This window comes from Mastigoproctus giganteus, chromosome 13 (assembly GCF_048544385.1).
Source record: "Mastigoproctus giganteus isolate SK-2022 chromosome 13, ASM4854438v1, whole genome shotgun sequence".
Taxonomy (NCBI): Eukaryota; Metazoa; Arthropoda; class Arachnida; order Uropygi; family Thelyphonidae; genus Mastigoproctus; species Mastigoproctus giganteus.
In genome coordinates, this window is record NC_143587.1 from 77,515,689 (window position 1) to 77,536,665 (window position 20,977).

At 39.0% G+C, this 20,977-nt stretch overlaps 1 protein-coding gene across 1 annotated transcript in view; it reads left to right on the forward strand.

Moving 5' to 3' along the window:
• The window catches only part of Itpr (Inositol 1,4,5,-trisphosphate receptor), a 1,293,714-nt gene that overhangs the window by 632,288 nt on the left and 640,449 nt on the right, over positions 1-20,977 (forward strand). The gene's annotated exons all lie outside the window — the stretch shown is intronic.

Genomic DNA, 20,977 nt, shown 5'->3' on the forward strand with positions numbered 1-20,977 from the left:
TGCTATCATCAGCAAAATTTATGGATAGGATTTCCAGTCAGTGGAAGAAGGTCATTAATAAACTGTAGGAAAAAAAGTGGGAGAAAGGACTGAATCTTCGCACAGCGATTAGTGGAGAAGTTAGAAGACAGAGAGCCATTTATCATTGCCTGCAATGAGCTGTCAGAGAAAAACCTGGACACTCAATTACAAAAAAAAAAAAAAAAAAAAAAAAGTCTGCAATCCATAAGATGGAAGCTTATTTAGAAGATCATTGTACCAAATGCAATCAAAAGCCTTTGAAATGTTAAGAGCAACTGCTTAAGTTTCACTGAACTTTTCTGTTAAATTTCTCCATTGCTGGTAACATAAGCCAGTATTTCACCAATGAATTGACACTGACAGAACCATATGGCAATTGTTGATCAGCCGAAAGGTTTCAAGGTAGTTTAGGAGTTTGTTGTTAATGAATTTTCCCATTACTTTAGAAAGATTAGAAATAAGTGCAATGGGACAAAAATTGGATGGGGGATTTGCCCCCTTTTTAGGAAATGATTGGATACAAGCAAATTTCCAAGCATAAGGAAAAACACCAGTGGAATAAGAAAATGTAAAAAGGTGACACAGAACAGGAGTAAGCTCAAGAGCATGGGCTTTGAGAATAAGTGAATAAATACCATCAGGACCTGGAGCTTTCTTGGCATCAAGGTTGAACAAAGGTTCTTCTGACACTCTTTTGACAGTAGACTACAGGAGGTGTACTAATAAGTTGTTTATCAACATTGTCTATACAAGAGTTAGAAGATTAGTAGGATGCTAACAAATAAACTGTGTCTTTAGCTGAGGTGGCACTAGAACCATAAGGTTTTAACAGAGGTGGGAACACATGGGCAAAAGTTACTGCAAATAGCTTTGTTAAGAGACCAGAATGTTTTACTGCTGTTTGGACAAAAAGCAAGTTTTCTAACCCTTAGTCTGTTTAAAATCAAGTATGTACTGATAATAACTGCTTTACAATTGTTGTGAGCTTTGGTGTAGGCAGAAAGTGAATCTGGAGATTTGAATGCAAGCCAGTTTTGATATGTAGTATTCTTATCTTGAACAGTCTTAGCACATTTATTGCAAAACCAAAGTTTGGAGAGTTGAATAAAGGATTTCATCCATACAGGAATAATTTTACTGACACGATCTGAGCAAACATTGACATATTGTTTAAAACAGTAATCCAACCAAGGAAAAGAAGGATAGAGTACATTCAGATCATTCCATTTTGCATTCTTGTAATACCAAACAACATGAGGCTGAGAATGGCCACAAGAGAAAGGCTCCATTAGAGAAAAAATCATCTTCAAGTTGTGCCTCGATGATCACTCACCTCAACTGTCTACTTTGATAGAGAATACCAAAGTGGACATATGCACAAATACCACCTTTAAAGCAAAAGGAATCATACAGCAAATAATTAAGACAATTGAGATGAGCACTGGTTGAATCAACCAATAATTGAGATTTATCAAACTTTAGGTTTGGTGTGGGAGTTTTAGATCTTCTTGCAGAGAAGTTTGTTTTATTAGTTTGACTATTCACAATGTATTCAGTAATAAAAAAGGTTGGGGGAGATGTTATATGAAGTAATGAATGTTTTTTTATATTGTGTACACATGAGCAAGGTTATACCAAGCTGCTTGATGTAACATGGCCTCAACAATGCCTCCCACAAACACACTACTCAGACTCACTTCCTCACTATCTGGCAGAGTAGAGGCAGCAAGGTTATGCGTTAGTTGGTCTGGATACCTCCTAGAGAGTTACCAGTAGGTTTGGTTTTGTGGAATACTTAGCAACTGGCCTGAGAACACCATTTTAGAGCTATACCCTCAAAATTGGATTTCACTGTGATACCCATCATAACCTCAAACAACATTAATCTTACTGCATGATGGAAAAGATGAGGAGTTGGCGAGCATTGCTCTGGAGACATTGAATATGGGTTTCACCATTTCATCCCTCAAATTAGAAAAGTACTGTTATTGCACCAGTTGTTGAGCATTATCTATCACATTGTATTGCCTTGTAATGCAGAGGGGCGGCATTCCTCTGTGTGGTGTGGATGCTACACTATGACCCCTGCTTATGTTGGTTCACACCTGCATGGTCACCTCCAGTGTACAATATGCTACGTTTCCGGACTTGCAAATGTGATTTATATTCAGGTGTAAGCAGAGAATTTGGTTGTCACAGAATGATCAGTCTTCGCTGAATTTGGTACACTTGACTCAAGTATCACCTGGTGATACTTGAGTCACCAGGTGATAGGTGGGTATATGGGATGTGTTAGGGTAACTAGGAATAGGAGTAGGCATGTATGCTTGCATGTATACCAATGCTAGAAGTATAGTAAATCAATTTGATGAATTTGAAGTGTTGGTCAAGACATCAAAGGCGGATATTGTTGGGATAGCAGAGACGTGGTGTCACACAGATATAAGGAATGCTGAACTGGAATTTGGGGAGTACAATGTGTAAAGAAAGGATAAAAAGGGAGGAGGTGTTATGCTCTTAATTAAGAAAAACATAAAATCAAAAGAAGTGCATCCAGTTGATATAGATGAACAGTGCACTGTTGAGTCAGTTTGGTGTGACATAAGCACTGCGAAAGCAAAAATAAGACTAGGAGTGTGTTATAGGCCTAATGACTCGAATGAGTACAATGAACAGTTGTACAGAGAAATAGAGTGGGCTAATAAATCAATGTCTTATAATGGGGGATTTTAACTTCCCAGATATTGACTGGAACTTGTGGGTTGGTCACTCACACACTAGTCAGACTTTTGTGGATTTATTGGATGATTGTTTTCTGCAGCAGCATGTTCGAGAGGCAACCAGAGAAAGTAATACTCTTGATCTGGTTATCAGCTGTGATCATTCATGTATTAAGAATTTGCAGATAAAGGAACCACTAGGTGGCAGTGATCACAGTGTACTGATGTGGGAGTTACTTAAAGATTTAATTACCATCAGGGGTAAAGGAAAGGGTTTTTGCTTCCGTAAAGGTGACAGTTTGCCTCTTACAGTTTTTAAATTCTGTACAGTGGGATTAACTGAGAATGTTACCAACAGTAAATTCTAAGTAGTAGTAGTAATAGTAACAGTAGTAGTAATACTACTACTACTACTAAGTGGAAAGCATTCAAGAAATTAATCATGGAAGCTACTAAAAGTTTCATACCTATTAAGAAATATTGTTCAAGGTTTAGGCCTAAATGGTTATCAAATGAACTAATGAGACTCGTAACAGAGAAGAAAAATGCATGGGATGCATATAAATTTTCAAGCAACTCAGAAGCCTATGGCAGATATAAGTTAGTCTGTAATCAGGTCACAAAGGAGGTTAGGCAGGCGAAGGCAGATTACGAGAAATCCTTGGCAAAAGTTGCTAAGAAAAACAGCAAGGATTTCTTTACTTATATAAACTCTAAAAGGAAGAGGATGAATCTGATTGGTCCACTTGACATTGATGGTTCGATGTAAACAAACTGAATGAGTATTTTGCATCTACATTCACACATGAGGAATTATTAAGGTTTGAAAATGGTAGAAGGTTATTAAATTGTAGCAGGGTGCTTAATGATTTTGTAATAACTGAGAGCAAAGTGGAGGAGAAATTGTCGAAGTTAAACATAAGGAAAGCACCTGGGTGGATGGGATCTATCCAGTTATATTAAAGGAGGCGGCGAAGCAACTAAGCAAACCCTTAGCCATAATTATGAGAGCATTCTTGGACTCAGGGGAGGTTCCCACGGACTGGAGATGTGCAAATGCATCCCCAATTCACAAAGGGGGATCGAAGGGTGACACGAGTAATTACAGACCAATTAGTTTAACTTCTGTTCCGGGTAAAATAATGGAGTCACATTAAAGATGCATTGCAGGATCATCTAGGCAGGACTGTAGCAATAATTCAGACACAGGATGGGTTCGTTAAGAGAAAGTCTTGTCTGACAAATTTGATAGGATATTATGATGCGATTACAAAGGAACTGGATGCAAAAAATAATTTTGATATCATATACTTGGATTTCAGTAAATCTTTTGACCGTGTGGCACATGGAAGAATACTGTACAAATTGGAGCAGAATGGTATTAAGGATAAAAGGATGGTTGAGTGGAAGAAGACAGAGGTTGGTAATCAATGGGTGCTGCTCTTCGTGGACTAATGTTATTAGTGGAGTCCCACAGGGTTCGGTGTTGAGTCCACTGTTCTTTTGTCTATTTTTCAATGATATTGATGAAGGTATATCAGGCTTAATATCGAAGTTTGCAGATGATACAAAGGTTGGCAGGGTTGTTAATGACAGTAATGGCAGTGTGCTACTGCAACAGGATCTAGATAATTTGGGCAGATGGGCTAAGAAGTGGCAACTGAAGTTTAACCTTGACAAATGCAAAGTACTGCATATGGGTAGAAGTAACCCGAGAAACGTACCAACTGTGTGGTACTATGCTTAAGGTGGTAGAAAATGAAAAAGACCTGGGAGTAATTGTGCAGTCAGATATGAAGTTTTCTGAACAATGCAGACAGGCTGCCAGGGCAGGTCATGGGGTTTTGTCAATGATATATAGAAATTTTGCTAGCAGGGAGAAGGAGGTGATTGTCCCTCTGTATAAGGCAATGGTCAGGCCACGCCTTGAGTACTGCATACAGGTCTGGAGGTCTTATTTTAGGAAGGATGTAGATTTACTTGAGCGTGTACAGAGAAGGGCAACAAGATTGGTGAGGGGAATGAAGGGATCCTCTTACCAAGAGAGGCTTAAGTTCTGCGAATTGCAGTGGCAGTAGACTAGGCACCTGCGCGGTGATCTGATTGAGCCTTGAATGGGTTGAGCACGCTGAATTCTGATGGGATCCTTCCACTTGTTCAGATTACGAATCTAAGGGGGCATAAATTCAAATTAAGAAAAGACAGATGTAGAATAGATGTGTGGAAATTTGCCTTTAGCCAGCGGGTGGTTAATTGCTGAAACAAACTTCCATCTGTCATTGTGGAAGTTGATAGGTTGAATAAATTTAAGGAGGAACTGGACAGGCATTTGGAGGGAATGGTGTGATTTTTTTTTTTTTTTTTTTTTGGCTGATGCTGCATAAGCTCATACACTTGTTTTCTTGCGTCACATGCCACTACTACTACTACCTGATTTGTCAGTTCCATCAGAGTGTTAGACTCGCAGTTTGCAAGCCCTGGCTTGTCATACCTGAGAGAATGTCTCTGACAAGCCTCAAAGATCTGGTTTATCTGTATAATTTAGAACAAATAGATTCAAAGCAGAAATTATGTAAATCATACTTATATCAAATGCAGTAATATCGAGAGGTTAACTTCTCTAATACTTGTGTATATATATATATATATATATATGAGGAGTTGCCCCCACCTCCCAGCTTCTGGAGCAGTGTGGAGCATTTTCTAGGATTATTTTATGTAATGAGCTGATTTTATATTTTTAATGGGCTTTTTTTTTTTTTTTTCAAATGAATTTAATATTTTTGAACTATAAGTAGTTGTAAAGTATCAGATGTATTTGAAAAAAAAAAAGAAAAAAATTTTAAAATCCAGCTGTAATGTATCAAATGTATTTGATACTTTACAATATTTGAGTTCCCTCAAACCTATAACACAAATATAAAGCACTTTCTTGCAAAGAAGTGATTGCTGTTTATTTGTAATATGTGCCTTTATATACATAGTATGCCCCATGGAGGTTTAATGGATTTTTCATTTGTTTTGAGAGGTTTGGATTCAGATCACAGCCTGGAATCATTCTTAAATGCCTTATTAGTTCATGCTTTAGTTAGCTGATCTCAAGAAATCGTGTCTCAGTGCCCACAACATGTAACTGGGAACACTCTTTTAGATGTACATGGTAAAGACCATAGGGTCTAGAATGCCATATACCATCTGGTATACTGTAATCAAAATAATCCCCCACCTCAAAAAAGCAACAAACAAACTACTAATCATTTGTATAAATACAGTTTAATAATCAACCTGTGTCTTCGTTATTATGCATACATGATGGTCTGAAGTTGATGGTAAATAAGGAGAGCAATTCAGTTTTATTCCTTGTCATATATGAATCTTCTCACTTTGATCTATTAATATTAATCAATAGCTATTAGATATGTCTGTTAATTAACTATTGATCTATTAATATTAATCAGTTTATCTATTTATTAATTAATTAGATTGTTAAGCAGGCTCAAAGAACACTAATTTAATTACCAACCTTGATTTGTTGTGCTGCCTTCACAGTCACCGAAGTAGTACAGGAAGTAGCACAAAATGCATGGTAATTATCTCTCTTTTTATAAGTTATTAAAGACATATCACTCTACATAGTTGAAATACTTAGATTTTCACTTTTCTACATTTTGTTTTACCTGTGCACACGACTAAAAGAACAGCTTAACTCTAACTTTTCACAGAGCTCACATGATTATAGATTACATGTTAATAAATGAAAAAAAATGTGAAATAATAATAAAAATTAGTGTGGATATGTTCACATGATGAATACGTGAATACATTCACCATGAAAACATACTGTGAAATAACCAATATGACAGTGTACAAGTCAAGACTACATACCAAGTGGTATGTAGTCTTGACCCGTGCATTCTCGGAACTATTCTTGGATATTCAAGATGGCAATTAGCAGATCAGAAAAGGACCATCATCACGAAGAACCTGATAACTCCCGCAGTCTTGAAAAAAATCAAGCAAGACATGAGCAATCAACAACAAAGAATATGGACAACATGGAACCAGAAGAGGAAGAGCAAGAATAAATACAGCTGAGAGCAGCTGAAGTGGAAAGAGACAAGGTCATGATATCCAGAATAAAAGACAAGTGGAAGAATTCAAAGAAATGGACCCCATAAAGACCCAGGTGATACTGAAGCAGAGACCCAATAGAATCCTATGGAGAGTCATAGACCACCTCAGTCGGCAAACAATACCAAATTACCTCGACAATAATGGTGCAACACTGGAGGCCATCCACACAAACGTATACTGTGCTGCCATAGCAGCCATTAGGATTAATGGAAGAGAAACAAGAGACCACAGCAGAACAACAGAAAAAACAAGGAACCACCAGCTTGGATAAGAAGACTTCAGCAGAAGATAGAATCAAGATAAGCTAATTTGACCCAGTACCAACAGAGTAATAGAAGTAAGAAATTGATTGGAAAAGTGAAGCATATCCTAAAGAGAGACAGCAAACACAAGATCAAAAATCAGAGAATATGAGAATATTTAGACACTGAAGCAGAACCTCCTCACACTCAGCAAGATACTACACCGATAAAAATAGAGCTTCCAGAGGAAAATAAACAACCGAATCTTCAATGAAAACTAAAGAGCCTTCTATAGGAGTATCAGACAAAACAAGAAAGACTAAAGCGGACCACCTGAGGAAAAGACGATAGATGAGTTCCAGGGCAACATATGGAGCACTTAAATAAGATAAATAACAGTACAGCCACCTGGATAGAACTAGAATGGAGAAAACTAAAGGTGTACAACAGATGATGGATGAATTGGGAGGAAAAAGTACAACAGTCAATCAGGAAGTCCCACAACTAGTGAACTCCAGGAATAGATAGCATCCGCAACTACTGGTACAAGAAACTCACTTGCACACACAAGCACCTAGCAGAGCAGTTCATCTGACTAAGATACAAGAAACCCGGCGAAATACTGGCTGATCACCTATCTCCCAACGATATACAAGATCTTGAACAAATGCATAACCAAAAAGATATCAGACCACTTGAAGAGCCAGAACAGCCTGGCCGAATAGCAGAAAGGATGCAAGTAGATGAGCAAAGGAAGCAAAGGGCAATTAACCATTGATGCCACAGTTATAGAGCAAGCCTACAAGAACTGTCGCAAACTGTACATGGCCTACATCGATTACTGCAAAGCCTTCGACTCCATGCCTCATAGCTGGCTAAGAGAGATGCTGAAGGTCCACAAAGTCAAGCCAACAGTGATAAATTTCCTAGAAGCAACCGTTGCGAAATGGAATACTGCCATCAAGGTCAATAATATCACAACCACACTGATCCCCATCAGGAGAGGAATCTTACAGGGAGATGCCCTGAGCCTACTGTGGTTCTGTGTAGCACTCAACTCACTATCCACTATGCTTCACAACAGCAAGTATGAATATAACCTCAAGGCAGGAAGAAAAAACTTATACACCCACTCGCACCTGATGTACATGGATGACATCAAGCTCCACACAGCAACCGAGAAGCTACTCCAGATCACAGAAGAATTCAGCAATGATGTCGGGGTGGAATTTGATTTAGACAAATGTAAGACTCACAGATTGCATCGGGGGGAAATTAGTTGGCCAAAACTACCGGCTACAGGCTGGTAAAGAGATCGATGCCATGACAGGGGACAGAGACCTACATATACCTAGGGATGATGCAGGCTCAGCAGTTAGAGCACAAGGAGATCAAGGCCTGTCTGACTGAAAAAAAACCATCAGAGACTCAGTAGCCTGCCCAAAGCAAAGCTGAATGGAGGGAACACAGTTAAAGCCATAAATACCTGTGCAGTCCCCGTGCTAACATATTCCTTTGGAATCATAGATTGAACTAACACCAAGCTGGAGGATATCATGAGAAAGACAAGGACAATGATGACCAAGAGCCACCAACACCACCCAAATTCAGCCATGGAGAGACTGACAAAAGCTCAGAAAGGAGGAAGGGGCCTGATACACCTCATCGAGCAACAGAAAATAGTGATAGCTAACCTGAAGGATTACTTCCAGAAAAATACAGCAGCACTCTACCAGGCCATAAGAAAGATAGACAAGAGGCAAACTTCACCAAGCAAGGAGCCCCTCCCGCCTAGATGGAACAAATGAAGCTAGAAAAATGGGTAAAGAAGACACTCCATGGTAGACACTACAATGAGAGAGAGAGAGAGAGAGAGAGAGAGAGAGAGAGAGAGATAATCTTTAATGCCCTTCACGGCCAAAAAGCCAGGGGTTTACATTTTTACAACCTCCCGAAACTTCCGGGAAAAAAAAATGAGCTCCATTCTGATCACATAGACAAGATGGTTTCCAATGCATGGCTCACAAGCAGGATGCTGAGACTGAAGGATTCATGTTTGCCATTGAAGACCAGGTAATCAACACCAGGAACTATAGAAAATACATCGCAAAAGAGTCCAAAGTGTCAGATGACACATGTCGATGATGCTACCTGGCCTCAAAGCGATCCAACATATCACTGCAGGATGCAAGGTGATCACCCAGACAGAGTACACCCGTAGACATTAGTATGAGCACTAGTAGAGGCATATGATGCAAGAAAGCAAGCTTATACAGCATCAGCCAAAAAAAGAAAGAAAAAAAAAAACTTTCCAATTTCACCTCCATTCGTTCCAAATGTTTATCTAGTTCTGCCATTTATTTAAGCTGTAAACATCCACAACGACAGATGGAAGTTTGCTCCAGAAATCAATCATCTGCAGGCTAATGGTAAAATGACATGACCAGATGGCCAGGATAATTCATCAGAAGCTACTGAGGAAATACCAGTTGATCAAAAAAAGTGTGTAATATGACAATTACGAACCCCAGGCTATACTAGAGACCCCAACCCACAAGCTGTACTGGGACCGTGCCGTAATAACGGACAAGAAAATCCTGCACAGCAGACCAGACATAAGAGTTGACAAGAAGGAAATGGCTACTTATCGGATTGACATAGTGGTGCCCAACATTGGCAACCTCCAGAAAGCCCATGCAGAAAAGATCAGGAAATAAAAGTTACTTTCAGTGATATTTAGTAAATTTAGTAATGGTTGTGACAAGATCCATCTTGAACACTTTGTCAGAGGTTATCGTGACTAATATAGAAATAGCTCATGGTGATTTCTGGGTGAACCATGATTGCATTGTTTGCACAAACTGTGGCATGTATTCCAAGGTAGACCTAGTAGATAATCGTAGCTCACCTGGTAATTCTTTTCTTTTGTCACCGTTATACGGAGTGTACTGATGTAAAGTTAAAATTCCGTGTGTTGCTAGAAGAATTTGAGTCACCAAAAAACGGGTGCATGCCCTAGATTATAATGTAACTGGGAGCTCATCAGTGACTCAAAACTCTACCAAGTGATGCACTACCAAGTGATGCACTACCGATTCGGGTCCCAGAACAGAAGAACTTAGTTCTATTAGGAGACTCCATTATCAGGGAATTGGAAAATATTTTTTTGTAATAAAGATATGTGGACTAGAACCAGGTTATGTCTGCTGGGAGCAACAATTAATGATATCACCAACAGATTGTCAGATTTTAAGTGGGTAAAGAGAATATTATTATTCGTCTGGGATCTAATGATATTAAGCACACATCGATTTGTTAGACAGAGATGAGTAACTCGCTTGGTGAAATCGGCAGCATCTGTATGGGGAAAGACTTCGAATATGTGTTGCACAGCTTGGAAACTAGGCACCATAGAGGAGACTTGATTTGTTTAAGGCTCTGAGAAGCAAAAGTAAAATGAATGAAAATGGAATTTTCACGGTTACAAATGATTCTAGAATTAGGGGCCATAAATTCAAGTTACGGGGTGGGGGTTGTTTAGACTGGATTGCAGGGAGTTTTATTTTAGCCAGCGAGTTTTAAATTATTGGAATAAGTTACCTACATGAGTGTGAGGCTGACAGTTTGATGAAATGCAAAGGTCAGCTGGATCTATGGGGAGAGTGAATCACATAGGTTGTCTATTTTCTTTTCTTTTATTATTTATTTTATTTTATTTTTTTACTATTATTATTTTACTCTTTTCTTTTTTTTTCTTTTTTTTTTTTTTTTTTTTTTTTTTTTGGCTGGTGCAGCTTTAGCCTTAGGCTTCCCTGCACCATATGGCCATTACTAATTCTAAACACTAATAATAATACATGGACTAAGACAGGGGATCAAAGTGATGTGGCATATGCAACAAGTATTAGTATTAGCAATGGCTACATGGTGCAAGGAAGCCTATGGCTTATGCTGCACCAGCCAAAAATAAAAAATAATAATAATAATAAAAATAATAAAATAATGATAATAATAAGAAGAAGAAGAAAAAAAATATATATATAATAATAATTAATAAATAAGAAAAAAAGAAATGGACAACCTAAGCATTTCCCTCCTCCCATAGGTAATTATCCAGCTGACCTTTGAATTTCCCAAAACTGTCAGCCTCTACCACCCATGTAGGCAACTTATTCCAGTAATTTATAACTCCCTGGCTAAAATAAAACATCCAGCAATCCAGTCTAAACATCCCCCCCTCCTGTAACTTGAAATTATGGCCTCTAGTCTAGAATCATTTATAACCGTGAAAATTTCATCCTGATTCATTTTGCTTATGCCTCTCAGAGCCTTAAACACCTCAATCAAGTCTCCTCTAAGGTGCCTAGTTTCCAAGCTTTGCAGCGCACATATTCGGAGTCTTTCCTCATATGGACGCCCTTTTGCCGATCTCACCAGGCGAGTTACCCGTCTCTGGACACTTTCAAGAAGCACAATGTCTTTCTTTAGGTGCGGTCTCAATACCTGAACACAGTATTCCAAGTGTGGTCTAACAATAGCCTTATACAATGGGATTATGATGCCCTTATCTCTACTAGCAATTGTTCGATACATCATCGATAGGACACCATGGGCCTTCCTTGCAACCTGTCTACAATGTTCAGATAACTTAGTCTGACTGTATCATAACACCCAAGTCCCTTTCCTCCACTACTGGCTTTAGTTCAACTCTGCCAAATGTACAAGTTATTTTGGGGTTACTGTTCCCCAGGTGCAATACCTACATTTTTTTTTTTGCTGGATTAAAGCATAGATGCCATTTTTCTGATTATCCTGATCATAGCATTGTGTCCACCACCAGTATGGTACCAAAGACCCTACATGGCAACCTAGCAGCAATAGCTGCTAGGTTGCCATGAGAATTCATACAGGGAACTTTAGAAAATTGCAATTCTGAACACCTATAGGATAGTCAGTTATTCCTCGACCTACAGTAACACCAGACATAATAACCACCCTGTGCACTTGATACCAATACCTGTCATGTGGTGGAACCCGCATCAGGGAGAAAATAATATAAGAACAATAATTATTATTGCTATTATTATTGCTCTTATATTATTTCTCCCTGATTGGAGGTTCCACTACGTGACGGGTATTGCTACCAAGTACAGGGTGGTTGTTGTTATGTCTGGTGTTACTGTTGGTCGAGAAACTCTCTGACTATCCTACAGGTGTTCAGGATTGCGACTTTCTGGAGTTCCTTGAAGGTGTTCGCTGGGAGACCTATTATTATTATTAATTACCAACATACCTGAAAACTAATGCTCTAAGGCAGGTTGATTATTATGTTGTATTAGTATGAATGCTTAATCATTTTCTAAGACTAAGGTTACTCCAAAACTTTCCTGGAGCTAGTCATTGTGTGAACCATTCTAGGATATTAAAGGTTAGAGATTGGCAATTTGTCTCAAATCTGTTATTTGGACTCTTCTTTGTTGTATAGGTGGATTAAGGGTTATTGTAGAAGATATGGTGGGAGAGTTCTTTGTTATGGTTGTTAACATTTTTGAAACTTTTTGTTTTTTATTATTTTTTCCAAAGCTCTGCTTTTGAAAACATGCATGTGGTCATTATCTGATTTCATGCTTTTATTCCAGTTAATATTAATATTAACACAGATATGCATTTGTGTTATTTATAGGTGGTTAAGACATATTTTTGAAATCTCACTGTGGTCCTCATGCCAAGTGTGGTATGTAAGCTAGATTGAATTTTGTTATGTGGCCACAGACAATCTTCATCTTAGGTTTTTTTTATTATTTTTAAAATCTTCCACTTTGTTCAATACCAACTGTCCAGATTTATAATGGAGAAACCAGTTTTTGACTCAGTTTGACTCCTTGTCTGTTTAACTATTGTATCAGAGTTTCATAAAGTTTATCCAGTGTTCTCCCCAGGATCTATTGAATGGCCACACCGCCCGGTAAATTTCACTCTCTGCCCAGCTATAATTTAAGCGATTCTCACAATGTCATATGGTACTGATCTCAAACAATATTAATTTGAACATACTATGCGATTGAGGTCAATGCAACAGGAACGGATGCCAATCCATATGGATTTGTGATTGAAGACCAAAAGCTCGGTAGAACTCAGCTGTCCGATACGTAACCTACCTGTGCAGTTATAAGACCTCACACTATTCGACCATCGCGTAGTTAAACGCTGTGACTCCAGGTTGCCGAAAATATTATTGTGTGCTTTATGTTGAGTTATCAGATGCCATCGGTTGACGGCATCGATATGTTGGTTGAATTTGGTAATTCACTGAGTTGACTCAGATTCACCTTTGTTATTCAAATCTGTTGATTGTAGTATTGACTCACTCACTCTGCATCCATCTCTACAGCTAGCTGAGTACAGTAAACCCGCTATTCGTGGGAGTTGTGTTCCTGAGAAATGACGTGAATACTGAGTTATGGCGTCCATAGTAATAAAGGGGTCCGTTCCAAAGTGGCCCCGAGTGCCAAGCGATAGTGACAAGTGATTTTCTTCCTGCGAATATATAGTGATCTCCCAATGTGTTATAGTTTCGATTCTTTTCTAGCGTCACCTGTTCTTTTGTTTACTTGAAGAGGTTCTGTACTTTAAAGGATAAAAGTAAGAGAGGAAATCTACCTTTCTTTTTTTCTATATATTCATTATTAACCCTTTATTTACTTCAACAACCGCTTGGTCACTGGTGGCACCGCTCCTGCCTCCACGTGATGGGGCCAGTAATCTGGGGGATAAGACAACCCCCAGGGCTAAAAGGAGCAGAAATGGAAACAAGTGACTTTCCATGCTTAGAGCCGAAGAGCTCTCAAGCAAATGACATTCATGACACTGACCCCATGACTTCTCTCTATCGAAGAGAATGAAGAAAGACATTGGCAGACAGGAATTACCAGCATTCCTGATAATACATTCTCTGTCAACACAACCTGTGGGCAAGCTCTCCCCCTTTATCATTCAGAGATGCCTCGAACATGCCGCAGGTTCACCAAAAATGGTGAAACGTCTCCAATCTGGAGATTTATTAATAGAGACCACCAATCCTCGACACTCTGAACTATTATTAAGTTTGACATCTTTGAGTGGAATCCCAGTTCAAATCACACCACATAACACCCTCAATTCTTCAAAGGGAGTGATCACTGAATGGGATCTATTAAACATTCCTGAAGATGAAATAGCCCAGGAACTTGAAGAACAAAAAGTCATTCAGGCAAAGAGGATCATGATCTGAAAAGATGGCAATTTAGTTCCTACCCGGAGTGTAATATTAACTTTCAGTTCTCCAAACCTACCAGCTTCAGTAAAGGCAGGATATTTAAACTGTCGCATTCGGCCATATATTCCGAACCCCCTAAGATGTTTTAAATGCCAGAAATTTGGCCATTCCCAGACAGCATGCCGTGGAGACGCAACATGTGCAAACTATGGGTGTAAAACTCACACACAAACAGAATGTAAGGCACCAACCCCACAGTGTCTAAATTGCAAGGGCAGCCATCCAGCATACTCCAAAGACTGCGACTTCTGGAAGTTGGGGAAAAAGATACAAAAGTATAAAGTTGAAAATAAAGTTTCCTACCAAGGGGCAAGAAAACAAATAAGATTAAATAATCCAAAATGCACTTATGCCTCTGCTACTTATAGTCACCAGTCAATAGCATGTCAGACAGAAGTGTCCATCCCTCCAGATACATCGATCTCAGACTGGGCTCGATCAGTCCTCTCGGTCCAACATACATCAAAGGCAGTCGATCAGTGCAGTAATACGCCACTGACAGTTCCATCCCAGAGACTTCCACATTGCCAAGCAGTGGAAAAATTAGATCCAGTTGAGGTTAAGCAATCTCACCCCTCAAGCATGGACACCGATGATACCACCAACTCAGAAGATCTGCTTGAAATACATGCAGATGATGATATGGAAGAAGGCAATGACTCAAGACGCCCAAATTTTTCAAGAAAAGAAAAAGAACAAAAAGCAAACAGACTCCTCTTCTGCTCACAAAACCAAATAATGGAGCAAATCATACAATGGAATTGCAGAGATTTTCACAGCAATATTGATGATATCTATGAACTAATTAACCGTTACAATCCTGCTGCCATATGCTTGCAAGAGACAAATCTAACAACAAAAATATCCGTTTCAGTCAAAAACTATACTATCTTCAGAAAAGATCGATCTGAAACTAACAGCCCCCATGGAGGAGTAGCTATACTAGTGGAATCAGGAGTCCCCTCCAGGCACATTCCATTACAAACACCAATAGAAGCTGTTGCTACCCGTATAGTAATCGGTATCACACTGACACTAGCCTCAATTTATCTTCCGCCGAATCAATCATGTACAATTCAGCAACTGTTAAATCTAATTTCCCAATTACCACCTCCTGTTTGTTTACTAGGAGATTTTAATGGGCGTCATCCATTATGGGGATCTCTGGTCTCAGACGGACGTGGCGAACTCATTGAAATGTTACTTGACCTAGAAAATTTGACACTATTGAATAATGGCTTACCGACATATATCCATTTTCCTACTGGGTCAACCAGTGCAATAGATCTCTCAATTTGCTCTCCGATCCTCTTCCCAACTATAGAGTGGGCAGTACATGACAATCCTCTAAATAGTGACCACTATCCGCTGATCTGTAGTATTCAAACCACCCATTCCAAACAAACTGAAACAAAAACAAAATGGAAATTTTCCAAAGCAAACTGGATGAAATTTACCAGTCATGTATCTTTTGATGATGACACCATAGAGTCTTTTGCTATTGACACTGTCACCGATCATATCACAATGCAGATACTAACAGCAGCAAAAGCTGCCATCCCACAGTCTCAAATAAGAAACCATCAGCATACCAATCACTGGTGGAATAGCGATTGTAATAAAGCGAAGAGAGAAAAAAACAAAGCATGGAACACCTTCCGCAAACATCCCACCACTGCCAACCTTATTAACTTCAAGAGACTGAGAGCCAAAGCTCGTTATATCCGGCGGAAGGCGAAAAAAGACTCGTGGATAAAATTTGCCTCCTCAATCAACAAAGATACTGATACCCGAATAATCTGGGAAAAAATAAAGAAACTAAATGGTAAATATCATAAGTTGCCTTCTCCTATTATTAATTGGAATGGAAAGGAGATCTCATCTGTTGATGAAATTGTCAATGCCCTAGGAACGGTGTTCTGTGAGTTGTCCGCCTCAACTGCATATCAACCATCTTTTCAAAAAATCAAAGCTGAAGCTGAGAAAAGGAAACTAGACTTCAAAACTGCATGTTCTGCATAACCAACCACTCACAATATCTGAACTGAAAGAATCTATATATACCTCAAGAAACAGCTCTCCTGACCCTGATGGAATCTACAATATAATGATTCAACACCTCAATCAGAAATCACTAATTTCATTGCTAAACTTTTACAATAGAATATTCTCAGAACATATATTCCCTACTTCCTGGAGACATTCTTATGTAATAGCCATACCTAAACCTGGAAAAGACCATTCGATTCCTAACAACTATAGACCAATTTCCCTAACCAGCTGCCTGAGTAAGACTTTGGAAAAAATGGTTCACCATCGACTCACCTGGTACCTTGAATCCGAAAACATAATCAGTAATAATCAGTTTGGCTTTCGGAAGAATAGATCTTCCCTAGACCTCATGACCAAAGCCGAATCCAACATAAGAAATGCATTCATCAGTAATCAACATCTCGTCATGATATGCCTTGATATAGAGAAGGCCTTTGATACCACGTGGTGCTACGGTATCCTAAGAGATCTCCATTCTATTCATATGAGAGGCCATTTACCATATTTTATTCAAAGCTTCCTTCAGCACAGATCTTTCCAAGTGAGGTACCGGCAGGTTTTATCTCAAACATACATTCAAGAAGGAGTCCCACAAGGCTCTGTTCTTAGTGCCACTCTGTTTGCAATACGAGTAAACAACATCACAAACAGCATTCCAAATACCGTTGACTCGTATCTCTATGCAGATGATCTTACCATATCCTGTCATTCCCAGAATATGAACTATGTTGAGAGGCATCTACAAATATCCATTAATAACATTGAATTATGGATTGTGCAAAATGGATACAAACTGTCAAGCCACGAATCTACAGCTATACATTTCTGCACGAAGTGCACAATGCATCCTGAACCCGAGTTGGCACTTGGCCGATCATCCACTACCAATTGTGAACAGTATTCACCTTGTAGGGCTAATTTTTGATAAGAAGTTAAACTTCCAGGAGCACATCAAGTATCTAAGAACCACTTGTATAAAGAAAATGAATATACTCCCGGTCATCTCCAGTACATCTTGGAGCGCCGATTGTTATACCTTGCTCCACTTATATAAATCTCTAATTAGATCTCGGTCAGACTACGGAGCACCTGTTTATGACTCAGCTAGGGAGAGCACCTTGGCCCGTCTTGCATCCATCCAACATTCTTCTCTTAGGATAGCCCTAGGTGCATACAGAAGATCACCAGTTCAAAGTCTTTATGTTGAGGCTCACGAACCTCCACTTGGCATAAGAAGAAAGATGTTGCTGATAAACTACTCAGCTAAAATTAAAAGTCTGCCTACTGATCCGGTTTGGCCACTGTTGCATAATCCTCAATTGAAAACCCATTATACAAATAAACCTAGAACAATTCGACCTTCTGGTATCAGACTGCAGAATCTAACAGAAAGCTGGAATATTCAGCTTGATAATATCATCAGAGAAAAAAAAGATACAGATCCCCCGTGGACTAACTTCACCCTTTCTTCTGATGAATACTTTGAGCAATGGGGTAAAGGCTCTATAGCAGATATTAACATCCAACAACTGCATGTTGCTCACTCACAAAAGTACCCACACTTTACCAAGATCTATACTGATGGTTCGAAGTCTGACAGTCGAGTGGGTGCAGCTGCCGTCTTTCCTAATACAACTGTCTCAATTTCACTTCCAACCGAATGCAGCAGCTACACTGCTGAACTCCATGTCATTAAGCTTGCTCTGGAAAAAATCTCGCTAATGTCAATAAATAAAAGTATAATATATACTGATTCACAGAGTGCTATTCTAGCTTTGAAAAGGACTTCCCCACCTAAAAATCCTTTATTAAAGTTCATAAAACATAAGCTGATGCGTCTTCATGAGCATCAGAAAACTGTTATCTTTTCATGGATCCCTGGCCACAGTGGTATTCCAGGAAACGAATGTGCAGACAGTGCTGCTAAGTATCCTTCCATCATATCCTCAACAAATAACCTAGTCCCATATCCTGATTATAGACACAAGATACGGAGAACATCTATGGAACAATGGACACTTCTGTGGAAAATGCAAACCAATAACAAGCTATTTCAAATAAAACCTGAACCACAATTATGGACTTCTAGCCTTCGGAAAAATAGAAAAGAAGAAGTAATCATAGCCAAAACTCGTATAGGTCATACTCACTTCACACCTCTATCGGCTTACAGGAAATGATCCTCCGCATTGTGCACACTGCTCGCAACCACTTACAGTAAAACATATACTCCTTGAATGTAACTTGTTCAGCAATGCCCGACGAATGTCTTTTAGTTTCATTTCAGATCTACAGCAACCTCTCTCTCTGAATAGCATAATAGGTAAAGAAGCAAATCTCTCTGAATTCTTTTTGTATATAAAACAAATAAAAATGTATGACGGTTTCTAACTGCCCACAGTGCAGTTATCATAAGTAACTCATAAGTAACAACAACAACAACCGTTCCAAAGTATGACATATATAAGGAAAACTAGTCTAAAATTTTGCCTATGTATGTATTATATCTACCTACATAATATTTTAGTAAAAAATAAGCCTAAGGTATCGAAATGAAAATAAGAAAAAAATTAATATTAATTGTCTTATAAGGGGGGATTTTAATTTTCCAGAGATTGACTGTAATTTGTGGGTTGGTCTCACACACACACACACTAGCAAGGCTTTTGTGGATTTATTGGATGATTGTTTTCTACAGCAGCATGTTCGGGAGGCAACTAGAGGGAGTAATACTCTTGATCTGATTATCAGTAGTGATTCTTCGTGCATTAAGAATCTGCAGATAAAGGAACCACTAGGTGGCAGTGATCACAGTGTGCTGCTGTTGTTATTTGGTTTTTAGGAGCATTAGCAACTAAAGCCATATTGCTCCGGAGATATGTGGTGGTTATTCCCTGACCTTTCCGCATCCTCCGTATTTTGTGGTCATGAGCTCGAACCCTGGTCTAATCAAGAAGTGTGTGCTACACACTGCTACTACTGCCCACCTGGCTAGGGAGGCGCCTTCACATGTGCTGCAGTGGGATTTACTCAGAGGTAACTACTGTCAGGAGTAAATGTAAGGGTTTTTGTTTTCGTAAAGGTGACTATGGTGGTCTGAGACAGTATTTAAATTCTATACGGTGGGACCAACTGAAAAGCAATTTCAAGATGGGAAGCATTCAAAGAAATAATCTTGGAAGCTACTAGGCTTTTCATACCAACTAAGAAATATTGTTCAAGATTTAGGCCTAGATGGATGTCAGATGAACTAATTAGACATGGGATATGTATGAATTAACAGGTGACACATAAGCTTATGTTAGATATAAGCTGGTCTGCAACCAAGTCACAATGGAGGTTAGGCAGGCAAAGGCAAATTGCAAGAAATCTTTGGCAAAGGATGCAAAGAAAAACAAAGAGTTCTTTACTTATGTAAACTCTAAAAGGAAGGGAATGAATCAGATTGGTCCACTTGATATTGATGGTTCAACTGTTGATGATCCTGTTCAGAATGAATATTTTGCATCTACATTTACACATGAAGATTTATTCAGGAAGGGGAATGCCAGAGGTGTATTAAACTATGGCAGTGAGCTAGATAATCTTGTAATAACTGAGAGTAAAGTGGGGGGGGAAATTGTTGAAGATAAACATAAGAAAGGCACTTTGGATGGATGGAATCTATCCAGTTATATTTAAAGGAGGCAGCAAAGGAAGTAAGCAAACCCTTAGCCATTATTATGACAGCTTCCTTGGACTCCGGAGGTACACATGGACTGGAAATGTGCAAATGCGACTCCCAATCCACAAAGGAGGATCAAAGGGAGACACAGGTAATTACAGATCTGTTATTTTAACTTCTGTTCCAGGGAAATTAATGGAGGCACTGGTTAAAGAAGCATTGCAGGATCATCTAGACAAGACTTCAGTTATAGCTCGGACACAGCATGGGTTTGTTAAGGGAACGTCTTGTCTGGCCAATTTGATTGGATACTATGATATAGTCACAAAGGAACTGGATGCAAAGAATGATTTTGATATCATATATTTGCATCTTAGAAAGGCTTTTGATACTGTTGCACATGGAAGACTGTTGCAAAAATTGGAGCAGTGTGGCATTGGAGGCAAATTGCTGTTATGTATAAAGAGATGGTTGAGTGGGAGAAGAGAGTGGTAATCAATGGACACTGCTGTTCGTGGACTAATGCTATTAGTGGAGTTCCCCCGGGGTTCAGTGTTGGGTCCCTTGTTATTTTCTGTATTCATTAATGATATTGATGATGGTATATCAGTCTTGTCCAAGCAGGTAGGTAGCGTTGTTAATGACAACGCTACCTACCTACTTGGACATTAAGAGTGCTGCAACAGGATCTAGAAAATTTGAGTAGATGGGCTGAGAGGTGGCAAGTGAAGTTTAACATTGACAAATGTAAAGTGCTGCATATGGTAAGCAGTAACCCCAGAGTAATGTATCAACTGTGTGGTACTACACTGACAGAGGCAGAGAGTGA